Here is an 18,840-nt window from a genome sequence, read left to right as displayed (position 1 = left end):
GGGCGGCCATACCTGGTGTATAAGATGACTTTTTAACTCTGAAAGTTCTTCATAGAAGTCGGGGGGACTTCTAAGAAGAATTTTCAGGGTTAAAAAGTCGCCTTATACGCCGGAAAATATGGTACTCCCAGGTAGGCCTTGTGTCACCACATGTTCACATTTTCTAGTATTTTTTTTCAAATTTGTAGCTTTGCTTTCTCTGGAAATGGACCCAATAAATTTTTTGGGGAGATTTGTGAGCATGTGCAAAGTGAACGAGCCCCGGTGGATTTCATTAATTGCAAAACATGGCGCACAGCTAATACCAGGGTTCACATTCTCGTGAATCATCCATGCTGCCTGCGAAGAACATAAGAAGCGTTTCCATGGTAACTGCCTTCACCAAATGGGAGTTAGCAAAGTAAAGGTTGCATAACTATTGTTTTGCTGTTGTTCTTTTTCTATGTGGGCTGATACATGAAAGACAGTTCAGATTCCGCATGGATTTATACCATGCAATTGAACATTTCTCGAAATAACATTGATTGTTCAGCTTGAAGAAAAAGCGAACCTCCTACTGCTTCTTTTGTGTAACACCAAGATGTCAAAGAGGGTCCGGAATTGTTTTCCATTTGCGGCCGACGACTAGTTTAACTACAGCTTGTGTACGTCTCTGAGGCAGGTTTTTTAGGCTTCCCAAGCCGTATGCTTCAAATTGATTAAGATTCTGGGTAAGAACTTCCTTCCAGAAAGGAAATGAAAAATTTCTAGAAAATACTGTAGACATGGCGTCACGCTCTTCTGTCTGGTTGGACATCAGATTCTATTTTATCTGTTTCTGGAAAGGTTAGGCATCAAGTATTATGGATAACGTTACAGCTCTCACTCACTACTGTGAGGCTCGACCGGTCACTTGCCAGTTGGTGATGTGTGACGCCAATACAGTGGTGGTTGGTCGGAGTATAGCTCAATAGCTCAGCCAGATGTTGGGTTGTAGTGACGCCAGTTCCGCTTGGGCATCCAGGTATGGTGGCACACCTGTTTTTATGTTAGTAAGGCTTGCTATACCCTTTCCCCTGTGGTCAGTGACCTGCCAGGCTGTGAGAGGGTCCCTTGGGCGCTTATCACGGTGGTCCGGAGTGGAGTTGTGACCGCCACCCACAGAAAGGGGAGATGACCCAAGGAAGGTGCTGTTACTGTGTAGGTGCTGAGATAAGAATCACTGAGTTCCGTTACAATAAATAAACTCTTGTCTACTGCCGGAATATTTGATACAGACTTGATAAGAAACTTTGGACTTGACTGACAAGACTTGTCCTGAGAGCTTAAGAGGTAGAATAGCTGTTCTGGCTTGGTTGCGTGCTGAGGAGGAAAGAAAGTGCAGAGAAGTAGAGAGGAGGATGTCGAGAGAGTCCCAACCCAATGTAGTACTGTGCTCTGCTGGAACTTTAAAAGTAGAATAAGTAGACTTGAGAGTAGAGAGAATAGTTGTGCCCGTGTTTTGACTCTTTGGTCTTTGCACCACCTATTGCCCACCAGTGTCGGGTGACCCATCTTAGAGGGTGACACAAGCCCCAGACCTTGTTACCTGGGTTGAGCAGAGTGGCCAAGGTTTCCTGGTTACACCCGCACTGCGAGTTTGAGTACGTAGGCTTCTAGCAACTTTGCTGTATCCGGATCAGTTCATTTTTCTTCAGGATACTGTCCTGCACCTTTAGACTTGTTCACGACGTGGGCTGGGATGATCCCTGACTTGTCCTCTCAAAGAGTGTTTAGCACAGCATAGTGTGTAGAAGTCCTGCTTTTAAGAGAAGAGTGTCCTTGTCTCCCATGTGCACCTGCTTAACAGCTAAACTAAGACTCACTGGATTTGTCCTTTAACAGGGGACCTGGCATAAGCGAAGGGTGTAAATTTTGCGAAGGGTGTAAATACTAGCAACACCCGTGGTGGGACACCACACATCAAAAAGCAAATCTGACAGATTCCCCACTGCTGCACTTACAAACCGTAGGAGACTAGATGGAGTATATGGTCTCCATATGGTCTCACTCCACTGATCATGCCAGGACTAACCAGTAAAATGTCATTGTGTTCGGCAGTGTGACAAGAATTATATCAGTAAATATAAGAAATATACAGTACTTAAACAAAGTTTCAGACTCTTAACACAATATTCCTCAGCCACATGACAACTTCAGGCTAAGGTATGGGTACCAGGACACTGCAGATTGTCACCCCCGCAGTCTCACTGCCCCCCCCCCCTCAGTTTCATATTCACTGCCCCCCCCCCCTCAGTCTCATTCATACCCCCTTAGATTTATATTTATATCGAGTGATCCTAGGAACCCCACCCTGTGAAATTACGTTCATACCCACCTGACTTTTGTGAAGATAGTCAGCAAAATAGTTTGCCCAGGATGTTTTCAGGAGAAAACCCTTAAATGGGTTGTTCATAAAAAAAAGTTTAATTTAAATGAACTGGTGCCAGAAATTGTCAGAGATTTGTAATTTACGTCTATTAAAAAAAAAAAGGTCAAGTCTTCCAGTACTTATCAGCTGCTGTATGTCCTGTATGAAGTGGTATTCTTTCTGTTTTTTAATAGAAGTGAATAAAAGATCTCTGGCACTTGCTGGGACCAGTTGATTTGAAAGAACTTTTTTGTGAATGACCCCTTTAAATTGCATTACCCTGTGGCTTTATCATTGCTACAGCAACTTGATTACAGGTGAAGCAGAAGCTCCCATTGCATTCCTGCTGATCACCTAAATGGAAGGAGCTGGAGACAGCTGATCCAGTGGCTCATTATTTTCGGGTTTCCCATTACCCCCTGTGTCTGGGTTATGTTTGGAATTCCTGAAGAATTTGAGGTTGGCTAGGGTCTAATATCTTACATACTTGCTGTGCAGCCTGGTTACCAGCCACCACTTCCTCAAAGACCTCCGAGGAAAAGGGCGGTTTGGAAAACAGTTGGTTCAGGTAGGCTGCGAGCTGTAGAGCAGAAGCATAGCACGTTTGGCCTCTGTGTGCAGAATAGTTTTAGTGTTCTTGCTGATATAGATAGAGATGCTGTTGCTGTTGGAGACATGGCTGCTCAGGAGATTCCCAATGGGGATGTTGTTTTGGATGGGCCATTGAAGGCAGAAGGAAAGGTTAGTAAGGAGAGAAGGCATCTTCTTGTTGGTGACTCGATTGTTAGAGGTGTTGTGGTAGGACAGGAGGAGGATGTGTTTAGAGAGGTGAGATGTCTCCCAGGTGCTACTGTCAGGAGGGATAGGAGACGGATTGTGAACATTGTGAAGGCTGCTAGTATAGATAGCAAGGTTGATCTGGTGGTTCATCTTTGTCCCAAGGAGATCTGGATTTGGTTAAAAAGGAATTTCAAACTTTTAGCCTGGAGCTGGGCAAGATAACGGATTCTGTAACATTTTCAGAGGTTTTGCCGGTCTGTAATAAGAACAACAAGGCATGTCGTATCTCAGAGTTTAATGCCTGGTTAAGGCAGTGGTGTAAGGCAGAAGGGTTTGGGTTTTTTAGTCATAGCTTTTGCAAGTGGTGCAAAAAGGAGATGTTCAAGAGGGATGGTTTGCACCCATCACACATAGGTACACAGGTACTTGGTGAGGAATTCAGATTGTTTTTGGACAGACGTTTAAACTAGATGAAGGGGACAGAAGTATAATAGAGGAGGATTTCTGTCCCAGACCAGTAAAGACAAATAAGTGTATCCGGATCGGTGACGTATAAAATTATACAGACGGAGGCAAAGCAGATTATAAATGCTGCTAAAGCCTCAAAAGAAGAAGAAATGGCAAAATCTGTTACTGCGGGGAATAAAACCTTCTTCAGATATATAAGTGACAGGAAGAAGAAGAAGAATGGCTGCAGCATTACTAAAATAAGTAATGGGGAGAATACGTTTATTGATGGAGATAAGGCGGTCGCTGACTATTGGAATAGTTACTTCTGTTCAGTGTTTTCAGAAGGCGGCCTTTACAATCAACATTGCCTCCAGCTATATGGGTTCAGCTCCAGAGACTGAAGTTGCAGAGGAACTTGCCCGTTTAAAGCTGAATAAGGCGATGGGTCCAGATGGGATCCATCCCAGGGTTCTTAAAGAACTTAGATCTGTGATTGCTGCCCCCCTGACAGATCTGTATAACCAATCCCTGCTAACAGGAGATGTCCCCGATGATTGGAGAACAGCCAATGTTATACCAATCCACAAGAAGGGGAATAGAGAAGAGCCCAGTAACTACAGGCCAGTGAGCCTGACATCTGTAGTAGTGAAAATGATGGAAACTCTTCTAAAAAAGAAGATAATTGATCACCTAAGAATCAACAATTTGATGGATCCAAACCAGCATGGCTTTACTGCGGGCCGATCATGTCAGACTAATCTCATTGATTTCTTTGATTATGCCACAAAAGTGCTGGATGAAGGTGGTGCTGTGGATATCGCCTATCTGGAGTTCAGCAAAGCTTTTGATACAGTTCCCCATAAAGAGCTGTTGGAGAAAATTGGACTTAATCCCTGGATAGTACAGTACAGTAGTACCATTGCACTTGAAAATGGCGTAGAAGACGCCGAAACGTCGTGTTTATTTGCTTGTTTGCTGTGTTCACTATGATGGAATAAATCACCGTTTACCTTTTGAACTTATCTCGGAGTGCTGCAGAGTATTTCTTATATTGCTACTGGGAGTCCGTGGTCTAGGACTGGTCTGCAGGCACCCACCTCGTGTCCACTATTGGTGCTGCTCATATTGCTTTATATATATATATATATATATATATATATATATATATATATATATGGATAGTACAGTGGATTTGTGGTTGGCTGAAGGATAGATATCAGAGGGTTGTTGTTAATGGTGTATATTCTGAGCAGAGACTGGTTACAAGTGATGTGCCACAAGGGTCTGTTCTGGGTCCTATTCTTTTAAATATGTTTGTAAGTGACATAGGAGAAGGTTTGGTAGGTAAAGTTTGTCTGTTTGCTGACGACACAAAAGTGTGCAATAGGGTTGATATTCCTGGAGGTGTCAGTAATATGGAAAACGATTTAGCTTTGCTAGATAAGTGGTCCAAACATTGGAAATTGAAGTTCAACGTTTCCAAAATAAATAAAATAAAATAAAATAATGCACTTGGGGAGGAGGAATCCTCTATCTGAGTATCACATCGGCAGTACTGTGTTGGAAAAGACTTCAGAAGAGAAGGATTTAGCGGTAGTGATATCAGACAGCCTTAAAATGAGTCACCAGTGCAACCAGGCGGTGGGGAAAGCTAATTGTATGTTGGGGTGTATATATATATATATATATATATATATATATATATTGGTATGCTGGGCTGTATAGCTGGAGGTATAACCAGTAGGAAGAGAGAGATTGTGATCCCGCTGTATAGAGCTCTGGTGAGGCCACATCTGGAATACTGTGTCCAGTTCTGGAGACCTCACCTAAAAAAGGATATTGATAAAATTGAACGGGTCCAAAGACAGGCTACAAAAATGGTGGAGGGTGTAAGGCATAAACCATATCAGGAAAGACTTAAAGATTTGAATCTTTATAGTCTGGAGGAAAGAAGGGAGAGGGGGGACATGATTGAAACCTTAAAGTATGTTAAAGGACTGAATAAGGTTCAGGAGGGAAGTGTTTTTAGTAAAAAACTGAGCTCAAGAACAAGAGGACACAGTGAGAGGAAATATTATTTTACTGAAAGAGTAGTAGATACCTGCAACAAATTTCCAGCAGAGGTGGTTGGTAAATCTACAATAACAGAATTTAAACACGCCTGGGATAGACATATATCTATCCTAAGATAATAAGAAAGAAAATACTAAAAGGGCAGACTAGATGGACCCGGTGGTCTTTTTCTGCCGACAATCTTCTATGTTTCTATGTTTCTAAGACTACATCTGTATAATAGGGGACATCCAAGATGTCTGCTAGCTCCCAAAAACAGCACCAGGCGGGTTGCTTCGAATAGACTGGCGCCATGCACGGGAATTCAGCCATGATTTAAAAGAAAAAGGACAGGCATACCGGCATCTCCACGCTGGCACCAATCTGTTCATATAAAAAACTTAATGTGATTTACCTGATGGTACATTTGCTTTAAATCATAGTTTTAAAGGGGTTGTTCACAATTTTTTTTTTCTTTCAAATCAACTGGTGCCAGAGATTTGTAAATTATTATCTATTTATTATTATTGTCTATTTAAAAAAAAAAAACTTGTCTTCCAGTACGTATCAGCTGCTGTATGTCCTGCAGGAAGTAGTGTATTCTTTCCAGTCTGACACAGAGCTCTCTGCTGCTACCTCTGTCCATGTCAGGAACTGTCCAGAGCAGTAGAAAATCCCCATGGAAAACCTCTCATGCTCTCCAGACTGGAAACAATACCACTTTCTGCAGGACATATAGCAGCTGATAAGTACTGGTAGACTGTGGATTTTTTTTTTTTCCCATAGAAGTACATTACATATCTCTGACACTTTCTGGCACCAGCTGATTTTAAATAATTTTTTTTTTTCCGTGAACTACCCCTTTAAGGAATGCAACGAAATGAAGGTATGGCAGCAGCTACGATTTAATGTGCAAACAATACACAGGCATCGGTGTGGGACGCCTTCAGCAGATGCCAACAAGGAGTAGATAACAGTCTGTTTTGTGCTTACTTGCACTTCTATGGACCACATCTACGGAGAAGTTATTTCCTATCTCACTGACCACACTTCAAAAATATTCAGCTTTCAAGGCTGGTCTGACTGGGATTCAAATTAAAGAGGATCTGTCTGCTATCCGTTCCCATTATAACTTTATGACCAGCAGCTGAAATTCAGAATAAGGGGGCATTCAAACTTTCCGTGAGTGGTCCATAAATACGGATGAAGTTCTACAGAACGGAACTCGGAGTTCTCTGCATGTGGTATCCCACCACGGGTGTTTTTTTTTTGTCTCTCCTGTGCACCTCTCAAAAAGCTTCCTATTTCAGGTTTTAAAGTGGTGATGAGGTACTTTGCAGTTTCACCACTACGTGTCAGTATTTTATTCTTCTATGTATTGCACAGCTGAAGTCAGTAATGGGTTAAGGTTTTATGTGTACCATTTGCTACTATTGACCAACAGGAGGTGCTCTCTCTTTCTAACCAATTTTTTCTCTTCTTTCTCTTGCACACACTAATCCCCACCACTCACAGGGAAGCTCACTTTATGCCCCTGTAGAAGGAGACACAGGTGGAGGAAGTGCACAAGCAGTCGCATCCAGATTCTCAAAGAGGGGAGACGCAAAAACAGCTGTTCCTGCAGTAGTTAAACATGGGCCTGGCTAATGCCAGGACCCCTGACAGGACAAGTGGAGCAGTCTAGTCTAGACACAGTGTGTGTATAGATGCAACTAGAGACAGACACTTCTTTATCTAATACCACTATGTTCAGTATGCAGCGCTAAGCACTTTAAAGAGAGAGGAATCCAGGAACACCCTGATCCACGAAGAAAATGCGTCTAAACATAAGAGTAACTAGCCTGGATAGGACAAAGTTACTGTAAAGAATGTCTACGTATCCTATCTTGCAGTGTAGGTAACTGGGAAATCTCTGGACTCTTAGTTAAGCCCAGATAACCACAGCTGGGGCTTGTAGTACCCTGACAGGACGGGTTGCTTGACACTGACAAGTAAACTTCTCACTATAAAGTATATCTCTTCAAGTTCCGGCAGAGTACACAGCTACACTGGGTTGGGGCTTCTCTGACAAACTTCTCTCCAAGTACCGCTACAACTACCTCTCTTCTACTCTACTTCTCCAGCACCTCCTTAAGCACAATGTGGAAGATTAATCAAACACGGTATAAAGTGAAATTGGCTTAGTTGCCCCTAGCAACTAATCAGATTCCACCTTTGATTTTTCAAAGAGTCTGTTAGGAATGAAAGGTGGAATCTGATTGGTTGCTAGGGGCAACTGAGCCAGTTTCACTTTACACCATGTTTGATAAATCTCCCCCTACAAGTTTAAGTATTAAGAGTCTGTGTCAAAGATTTATCTATTCTACAAAAGTGTATTGTTATCCTAAAGAACTTTACAGTAAAGCAGTTCTATTTTTTACATCATTGGGACTCTGTCATACTTTGTACCCACCAGCACCCATACACACAGCACTGCACACTTTGGGTTATTCTTACCCTTTCTGTCGGTGGCGGTACCGATAGCCCGGTTGGGTCAGTTGCCACTGAAGACTACCGTGAGAAGAGCCCAAGGGACACACTATAACCCGGCAGGTCACCGACCATTTGGGGAACACAGCCAGCCACATAAGCAAAGCAGGTACCAACATCACACCTGTGTGCTGGACAAGCACAGGCGACCAATACCATCTTTGGCTGAGCTGACACAACAACACCTAACATAAACGCATACCCGTACCACAGTTCACACTTGATAGTCATTGCTCCAGGCCTTGCTGGGTGTGACTTCAGCATTCTCCACCACTTTGCTGCATCACCAGTACCTGCACTGCTCACTGCACAGGCCCCGAGCACCCCCTGACCGCTGCAGGAACTGCCCCTTCCTGAAGAGCACACTGGAGAGCCTCAGGTTTAAAGGGGTTATCCAGCGCTACAAAAACATGGCCACTTTTCCCCTACTGTTGTCTCCAGTTCAGGTGCGGTTTGCAATTAAGCTCCATTTACTTCAATGAAACTGAGTTTCAAAACCCCACCCAATCTGGAGACAACAGTAGGGGGAAAGTGGCCGTGTTTTTGTAGCACTGGATAACCCTTTTAAAGGTCCATTAACAGATGTATTTATAACAAACCTGAAACTCAACAAACCAACAACTGTGCAGAACACTCTGCTGCAAGACACTCCAGGAAATTCAGGACAATGTGCTGCACATCAGAAGATCCTACTTTCAGGCTCAGACTGTATTTATGGAACCAATGGAACCCCTGCGCCGGTGTCAAACGCAGCACCAGGCAGCTGAGTGGACCCTCCCAGGGGTCGGGTGCTGCGAGGGGCCCTTGCAGTGCTGTGATTGACAGAGCGAGGAGCCTTTGGCTGCCAGTCCTGTCAATCACTGTTGTGGCCGCAGGCAACATTATTCCTCCACCCACAAGAGGTGGCTCCTTCCCTCAGTGCATTCCCAGAAAAGGAGAGGAGAAAAGGCCAGAGGACTGCAGTGCTCTTGGGTATGTTTTTTTTAAATTACATAAGGCGATGCCCACATGGGGGGGGGGCGCTAACTGGCAGGGGGAGGCTTACGTGGGGAGGGTTGGCTAATTAACATGGGGGGTGTTGGATAACTACCAAGGAAGATGCCTAACATGGGGTGGGGGATGCTATGTACTGGGGAAGGTTAATAACCTGAGAATATGCCTAATATGCGGGATGCTATCTGTTGAGAGGAGAGGGCTCACTACCAGGGAAGTTGCCTTATTTCAAGGTTGCATGGTTTTTAAGAGTCAATTGTTGTTAATCTGCGTACTCTTTCTCACTTTTGCCATCAGTGTCCACCAATGGGCGTGACATCACCATGTTATCCAGGAAGTGACATCACCATGTTATCCAGGAAGTGACATCACCATGTTACCCAGGAAGTGAAGCGTTGATGCAGTAGTAAGTGCAGGGAAAAAAAGCACTTTATAAGCATTTCCCATAATAAGTGTATATTGGTGATTTGTATAACTTTTGGACGGCAATACAATACGTTAATAAAAATGTTCGCCGGACTTCTCCTTTAACAGAAAAAGTGTGAGAAGCCCTGCTCTATACCTTGTCTATACAGGGTATGGTGAGTTCAGCTTATGCCTCTTCTTTGCCCTCATCAGAACATCTGATTCGCTATATTCTGACCTAATCAAGCTGAACCTTCCATCCGAAGCTTTATGTTATTTTACACATACGATGAGAAGATGCGGATCAATGGAAATACAATCATGCCTGGAAGAGTTGACATGAGAAAAAGAATGACCAAGAGGAAGATGGATGGAGACCATCCCAGAAATCACAGATCAGGAGAAGCCTGAGGGGTCAAACAGAAGACTAGAGGCTCCAGAGAAGGATTGCTCATATAGTGGTGACAATAATATATGGAATATTGTCTGCTAGAATAGATTGATATACAGTATATATAGTGAGATCCTTGGTTACAACTTCAAGGTAATCCCTTAAGGGCAAGACGGGAAGCATTTCTATAGTTTTGCTGCTCTCCAGTCCATCAGCCATAACTGTATTTATTTTATATGTGTGGAGCTATTTGCGGCCATGCACACCCCATGGTGAGATGATGATGATGATGATGGTTTATACGCATTTTTATAATGGATGAAAACAAAAAATGGCTATAGGGATACAGTTTTATTTGTTGTGACTTGAAAAGTTACTGGAGATGAATAAATCTCCCGAAAGTTATTTTAGGTCAGTTTGCTGAATAAACTGTTATATTTGAGATTTGATTTGAGAGCTTTGGATGAAGCTGTACACAATGTAGTGTGCATATTATATTATATTTCACAGCAGCAGGGACTCCTGTCTTTGACTGGAGTCCCTGCTCTTATCCATTCTTTATTCTTTTGCATATTCATGTTTCCCAGGGGGCGATGCACCTAGGATTTCACTGCATTGAGCGCTTTCACTAGCAGCCGACAGTGTTGTCGTTTGGCTGGTCTCCATGAGATCAGTGATCTGTTTCTCTTACTAGGCATTGCTCCCACCTAGCCAGAATCCTGCTCCACACTGATGAGAGGCCACACCCCAAAACAGCTGTATGTGGATGGATACCTGGCCTTGGTTTTTCTCTTGTCATTACATTGACTTATAGGGCCACTTAATATGGTGGATTTGGTGGTTTCCCTACAGGAGCCACTCCTTGGCTGGGTCCTTTCCGAAGGGATATCTGGCTAGTCCTGTGTTTCGAGACTCTTTAATGAGTCTTCATGGGCTCTTCTTTGCATATTCATGTTTCCCAGGGGGCAATGCAACTAGAATTTCACTGCATTGAGCGCTTTCACTAGAATCCAGCAGTGTTATTGTTTGGCTGCTCTCCCTGAAATCAGTGATCTGTTTCTCTTACCATTCTTTCTAAGGCATACTATCAGAATAAGGCACCATGGAGTGTATGTGCAAGGAACAGGAACTCCTTTCAAGGAAAGACGTCCCTGTTCCAGTCCATTGAGAGGTGAGGCTTGCACAGTATGCCTCCATACTTCAACATTCACTTTACCTTTTAATAATAGTGCAAACAGCATCCAAGTAGGCGCACAAATTAGCTAAGTAAGGTGCTCTGCACCCACACCATCTTACCTGACTGGTGAGGAATACAGTTTATGCTTCCTCTCCCAGTGACTCCTACTTTTGACAGGAGTCCTGGCTCCTGCAATTCACAATTTTTTACTGACGCCTCTTATCCAATGTATCATTCTGTCTCTAAATACAGTCACATTGGGGGAGATTTATCAAACATGGAGTAAAATGAAACTGGCTCAGTTGCCCCTAGCAACCAATCAGATTCCACCTTTTATTTTCCAAAGAGTCTGTGAGGAATGAAAGGTGGAATCTGATTGGTTGCTAGGGGCAACTGAGCCAGTTTCCTTTACACCATATTTGATAAATCTCCCCCATTGTCCAAAAAACACCACTACGCAGCGGCCTCAATAGCATATTCTAGTAGGGGGAATGCTGGGGGAGACATAGGCCGCAAGGCTTAGTGGTTCCCCCTTCAGTTGCACCATCTCAAAGCCCATCATATATATGACATTATATTTTATCTGTCCAGGTACTAATATAGGGATCGCAACACCATGGCTGATAACAAAATTAGCGGCTGTCCATCTTTGCGCTATGGGCAATCGCCATCAGATTCATGCACATTGGTATATGGGATGAAGATCCAATAGGATGTACATATACTGCTATGTGATTTTTCAGTTAAACATGGTGTCTTAGCATATGCAGTGAGAACCAGGGGTTGAATACACAATTTCTACTGTACGATGAAAGATCATGGCAGACATTTATTAAGAATACATTAAGAGCCAGCGGCAAATTCTCTCTCCTCTCCCCGGCCTCGGTAGTACGTCACTAACTCAGTATGAAGAATGTTCACAATGAAATGTAATGACAGCCTTCCTTCTCTTAATCAAGTCTCTTTGTTCTGTAGATGTAGAAGCGCCCGGTCCTCACACGTCCGCCTAAGGGGGTTCACATCAAGGCAGCAAACCTCATTAATATTAGAATAATAGGTGAAGTAAATGATTCCCATAGTGCAGCCTTAAAGGTGAAAATAATATTCATTGGTAAATCGAATTGGCTTGTGTTGTGGCTTTTAACCGATCTGTAATTGAACTTTACATAGGTAGGCCTAGGTGTTCCTTAATAGGCGTTCACTATCCACTTAAAGGGAATGTGTCATCAGAAAATTATTTATTGTTTAAATAACGTTTTTATGTTCCACATATTTTTGAACAATTTTTGGTGACATTTTTTTCTAATTTTCCATTTTTCTATCTATATTATATAAAATATAAATATAAATTATAAAATAATCCGGAAATCTTGCAATTTTTATTTTTGCCACTGGGGCTAAAACTAAGCTGAGACTTCCTGTTGTGTCTGTGGTGATCAGAGGAGGGTGCTGTAAAGTGATCTGTACAGCAATGCAGCATCATGTGACACTAGTAGATAGACATAGCAACTCCCTGTGGAATGACCTCTTCAAAGGTCACAGAGCGTGCTCAGTGATGTTTTATATTTATCTCAAAGTGACGGAGTCTGTCAATTGTTATTGTTACTGTTTATTGTTGTCTGTGTCTATGAGCCAGGCTGTAAAGCATGTCACTAAATGCTGTTAAGAACAGCCCAGCCCAGACGCCCCTGTAACAATGTACAAATAGTGAAATAAAAAAAATATATAGTCATAAAACAGAAACAGATTACAATAAAGGAACACGTTTTAGTATCTGACTCTAATCAGTAAAAGAAAATCTACATGACACATTCCCTTTAAAGAGAATATAGATCTAGGCATAAGAACCTTCTATATTACATGAAGGGATAGGGAGGGGGAAGAAGGGTCTGTACAGCAAGTAGTTATGTTATCAGCCTTCAGCCTTATAATTGTGGTGTCAACTTTCATAGTATTCCTGCCGGTGATTATAAGAAGACAGCGGAGAAATGATCTCTCCAGAGATCTAAGTGTCGGCCTATTATTTCAGGTAAAATATTTCAGGAACAAAAGAATAAGCCATTTATAGATAATGGACCCCACTTTAGCCAATATTCCATAGCTATTGATTAGGTGTCAACCTTTTGTAGGGATGGGAGAGTGGAGGCCATAATGGCTGGACGCTGGAGAAGAATGAACTGTATACTCTCCTTAAGTGTGACTGTATTTATTGTATACACTGTAGACGTGTTGTTTTATTGCAGGAATTTCTGTCTTATTGCAGAAATGATATCCAGTGGCATTGCCATGTTGGGTTGCCCTGGTTGGTAACTACGAGAGTCTTCTGGGTTGGCAGCCATAGGTGTAGATACTAGCATAGGCTATGAATGGGTCTGGTGGTAGGGTAGGGGTAGGATGTGATGTCCTATGCTGAGTTGAAGGAGCCTTGAGGATGTGTTAAAAGGCAAGGTGTTGGTGGAACGTGCTGTTGGTCTATACAGTGGAAGAATAGGGCAAAGAGGCTGGTGAGGCACTGGTGGACTGGAGGCTCAGTGGCGTGGCTCAGGAGCCTGCAGTCTTCTACCACTGAACTGGGATAGGGCTAGTTGCTCTCAAACTAGGGTTGCTTAGCTCTGAGGAGTCTGCAAGATATATGGAATCTGGGTTGTGATCCAGTTAAAACAGTTCTAGGATCAGGAGGTTGGACCTGGTAGATTGTGAGAGGGGAGAGAAAGGGGGGTTGATTGGGTCCATTGGGTCGATTCGGAACAAGAGCTCAGAGAGGTGACTTTAAGGGCCCAGTGGCACTAGTAGAAGGAATAGCCTATTGGGCATTGAGATACAAGCCCTTGAGAACAGGGTCCAATAGTAGTGATAGTCGCTAGATAGATCACAGAAAGTGTGGGCCTTGTGGGAACCTACAGTATGTGAAGTAACACAGGCCAGAAAGAGGCTCCTGTGAAGTGAACAGGTACCTAAAGCATTGATAACAGTAAAGTCCACACCATGAAAACATCTGAGGCTAATCTCTTTATTTCGTGAAGGTTCCTTGTCCCTTGGTGGCAGGGCGCATGCTTGGCCTATGCTCCATTTACTCTCTTTAAGTTTTCTGAAGATAGCCAGGTGCTGTATTTAGCTATTGCGCAAGTCCCATTGACGGCAAATGGAGTGGTGGTCGAGCATGCTCATTGGTGCTCCATTCACCCAGTGGACAATTGGCCTTCGTTCTCATCATTTATGGGAATCTGACCACTGGGACCAGGTGACAATTTTCAATCTTGGGACAACCCCTTTAGCTCAGGATTTCCTAAAGAATTAATTGAAAATTAATTTTCAGAGCCAGACAGCCGCTTTAATTCTTTGCCTATTCAGTTGTTTTTGTTGTGTGTAAATAGCACAAGTCTTTGTTCCCCGTTTTATGTTGTGAAGTGCTCTTCTACAAATCTATATATTCGGAGAGAGAATTAATTACTGTGTTTACAGAGTGATTTGTTCCGGAGGTTTTTTTTTCACATGATGGATCTTTCTTTTCATACTAATAAATGACTATGATTAACAATAATTACACACAAGATTTGGCTTTTTTTTCCCAATTATTTCTGCGGAGTTTCCCCCTCTCTTTTCTTTCTGTTCTCCAGTAATATTGTTTATAGATAAGGACCAGTATCATTAATGTCCTATGATGTTTCGCAAACACGGGGGAATGTAATGTGCTGATGAAAGAAGATTTCTTTAATCTACTGAGAAACACCCTAGAAGCAAAATTTGGAACATTCATAAAAAATGTCTAGTACCAAGGAATGACTCAAGCAGGGGCCATGCTTTGACTGCAATAGACATGCTGGGTTCTCCATGGCAGATTTTGATTGGTCCACCAGAGTATTATGGCATCCCAAAGTAGGACCAATATGAAGGTCCTGCAAAAGACTTTAGTGTTAATCACTTGGTTCAGAAAAAGAAAAAACTCTTATTTTGAAAGTTTTTAAGACGTAAAACTCACATTTTTGGACATTTACAATAGTCCAATAGTCAATAGTCATAAATAAAAAAAAAAAGGGGAAAGTATTATCAAAGTACAAAGTGTTTAATGAAAATTTTGCACAGCCCATAAAAAGTATCACCTGCTCAAAAAAATTGCACAGATTACATGTTCCAGAATATATGTAGCAGAATACTATGTGTGACTCTAAGGGCAAATGTATTTAGATCCCCACTATGCCCCCTCTCTTTTAATTAGGGCCCCACTGCACCCCCATTCTGTAGTTAGGTTGCCACTCTTCCCCCTCTATTTAGTTAGAGTCCCACTACACCCCCATTCTGTAGTTAGGCCCCAACTCTTTCCCCTCTATTTAGTTAGAGACCCTTGCACCCCTATTTTGTAGTTAGGCTTCCACTGTGCTTTCCATTTTGTAGTTCGGCCTCCACTCTGTAGTTAGACTTCTACTGTGTCCCCACTTTGCAGTTAGGTTTCCACTATGCCTCAACTCTGTAGATAGGCCCTTCTCTTTAGCTAAAGCCCCACTGTGCTGCCACTCTATAGTTAGACCTCCACTCTATAGTTTGCTGCCACTCTATAGTTAGGCCTGAACTCTATAGTTTGGCCCCCAACCGGTAAGTAGGTCAATGAAAAAAGTAAACTAAAACTCTGCTTTGAGTGTGTCTTCTGCTTGAAGAAGCCCGATGCTGATGTTGGCTCTGCAGGAGACTCTGGAGCAGCAATCCAGCACTGGAGAGGCACAGGAGAAGTGAGTTGGTATAGTTTAGTATGTTCCCCCCTGGGCCCACTTGGCCGGTCTTCTCCTTTAAATTGAGTGGGCTTATTTTATTTGCGCAAAAGCAGAACTGTGGAAATGCATACTCAGGATCGGTGGAGGTTTTGAAAGTTTAGCAATATGCCACCACACCTTTACATTATGGAAATAATAACCCTTTAAGGGACTACAGGTATATATGTACATATAGATTATTTGCCTGACAGAGCCCACTCCCACAGCAAGGACATGTCTCCAAGGGGAAAGAGGGTGCTGAGTGAATCAGGACTGGATTGAACTGGATGATGTATCTCAGACTGTAATCATTACTTGGCAATGATAAATGCTTCTGTCTTGGCTGATAAGGAAACTGTTACGCTTCAGTAGGGAAAAAAAATGGTCCTTGCATTTCTTGTATTATTTAAAAAATGTCAGTCTTGATCCTGATGGTGGAGCTACTACTCATTAATTTAACTTTTTTGTGGAATGTGGGGAATCCCTAAGTATAAGCTGCTCAAGAACTGTGCGATAATGGGGCCACAGATTGGTGCTGATGATACAACATCTTAAGGTCCTCATACTGCTAAGACTTTAGTCGTCTGCTCATAATCTAACGTGTATAGGGCTTTCTCAAATGACTAGTGACAGGTGATGTCAGTGGTGATAGAGGTCAGGTATAATGCAAAAATGCTGTCTGACCCCTTTGTTCAGGGAGAGATAAGTCATGTGGTACCTCACTAGTAACAGTGACCTAATAAGAGTCTGTATCATTAATAACTACTCTCTGTTTCCTATCAGTGAGCTAGATAATGAATCGGTTTCATGGCATCAGGAGGGGATTTTTACCTGAAATTACACAGGAGCGGCAGAGGATGAGGCATCCAATTGCCAACTAGACATAGTTGGTGCCACGGTTGGTTGCTTGAATCCAACACTTATTTGTTTGGATCAAGGCAGCTAAAATGAAAATGAAGCAACTTTATCATGGTCTTCATTAAACATTTCCTACCTTTTTGCGTATACTGCTCCTATGCAGAACAAAGTATCTCTATGGTAACAGACTACAAGCAAGTCTTATGTAGTCTGATCTCACAGATATTTTCTTCTTTTTGTTAGTAGCCTACACACATAGGTGTGACTACTTCTGTACACACTTTCCATTGTGTGCCACAGCAATACCATAATGCCCTTCGGGAAGGAGAAGCACACTCCAATCTGTAAAATATCCAGTTGCAGTGCAACTGTCAAATAGAACTTTGGCATGGCTTCCACTTTAAGAAATATAGCCAAGAACTTCTGGGCAAGGACACAACTTCTAAATCTAATTGTGGGTCATAAGAATCAGGATTTGTCTTCGGATTTTGTTAGAAGGGAGAATTTAGGTCGGATGCCGGTTAAGTTCTATGATAAGTTCTACATAACGAAACAGATCGAGGTTTTGGAATTCCTCGTTCCTGTCACAATCTTCTAGCAGTCATCGGATAAAACGAGTGCATAGACCACTATGACCTTTGCTTTGATCACCGATGACCTTTCTCTCCAGAATAATGAACAGCTTCAAAAAAATAGAAATTATTTCATGGTAGTGAACACCATGTGATGTGACTTTCTGAGAATGGTGGAAGTGACTTTATCAATGATGGTCCCATTGACTGGGCCTGGACATGTCACAGCTATCTATGAAATCATTTCCAGAAGCTTTCAAACAAGAAGGTTGTGAGATTTAGAGGGTAAGGTTTGCGGCATGTTAGTGTCCATAAAGGAGATGATAAAATGTCTCTGAGTATATGAACTTTGCCAAATTTCTTTAAAAATTTTTAATTATATACAGTGGTGCCTTGAATTACGAGCATAATTCGTTCTGGGGCTGTGCTTGTAATCCAAATCCACTCTTAAACCAAAGCAAATTTTCCCATAAGAAATCACTGAAATGCAGACAATTGGTTCCACACCCCCAAAATGATTTTTTTTATTCTGAATAACATGTAAAACAGATAAAACAAACAATGAGAAACAGCTGAATATGTTATATTATCAGTTACTGTACAACATAGCAGAATGGTGTATAGCTGAGTGTAGGCACATTATAGCCGCATTGTGTATAGCTGAGTGTGAGTGCAAGCACATTATAGCCGCATTGTGTAGCCAGCAATCAGCTGATGATTGTTTCATCGGCCGAATCGGATTATCTCTCCATGTAATAGGGCCCTTGGGGCCTTATTCCACGGGACGATTATCGTTCGAATTATCGTTACATAGTTGGGATCTAAGTGATAATCGCTCGGTTGAATAGCAGTTAACGATTAAATTTAATAAAGCTTAATAAGACCTGGACCTATTTTCGCAAATCGTTTACATTGAATAAGACGTCGTTCGGTCGTTCGCAGTAACAACGAACACAATAGCAACAAGACGACTGCAAGAACGATCATAAGTAACAATAATCATTCCATGTAAATGGGTGAACAATTTCAGGCCGTTAACAATTATGCGAACGATAATCGTCCCGTGGAATAGGGCCCTTAGTCTAGGTTTTGATATAAATATATATAATTATTTTATTTCTCTGTTTTCGAGCAATAGACTTGATCCGTCCATTACAACTTCAAGTGCGAAGATTGAGAAGGAATGAGAAGGAACCTGTTACAATTCTCTGTTGGCTCCCCACCGGGTATGAACGGCGCGTCAGCGCCTGCAAATGGAAACTGTCATCACCCGGCGGACATTTCAGCGAGACATCCAATAATATTTCTGTATAAATGAGATTTTACCTGTTCACATCTTTTGATTACTTCGCCTTCTATTCCAGCCGAGAAAAACTGATTGAAAAGTGCAGTGACATTTTACAGAGGATTTTTTTTTTCTTATTACTTGTGAGGTTGTGTCCTTTTCCAGTGGTCACGATGAATTTTTTGCTGCAAGTGATTTATCCATTTCATATTGA

The sequence above is a fragment of the Dendropsophus ebraccatus genome, chromosome 5 (assembly GCF_027789765.1).
Source record: "Dendropsophus ebraccatus isolate aDenEbr1 chromosome 5, aDenEbr1.pat, whole genome shotgun sequence".
Classification (NCBI taxonomy): Eukaryota; Metazoa; Chordata; class Amphibia; order Anura; family Hylidae; genus Dendropsophus; species Dendropsophus ebraccatus.
Note: the sequence above shows the minus strand (reverse complement) of the source record.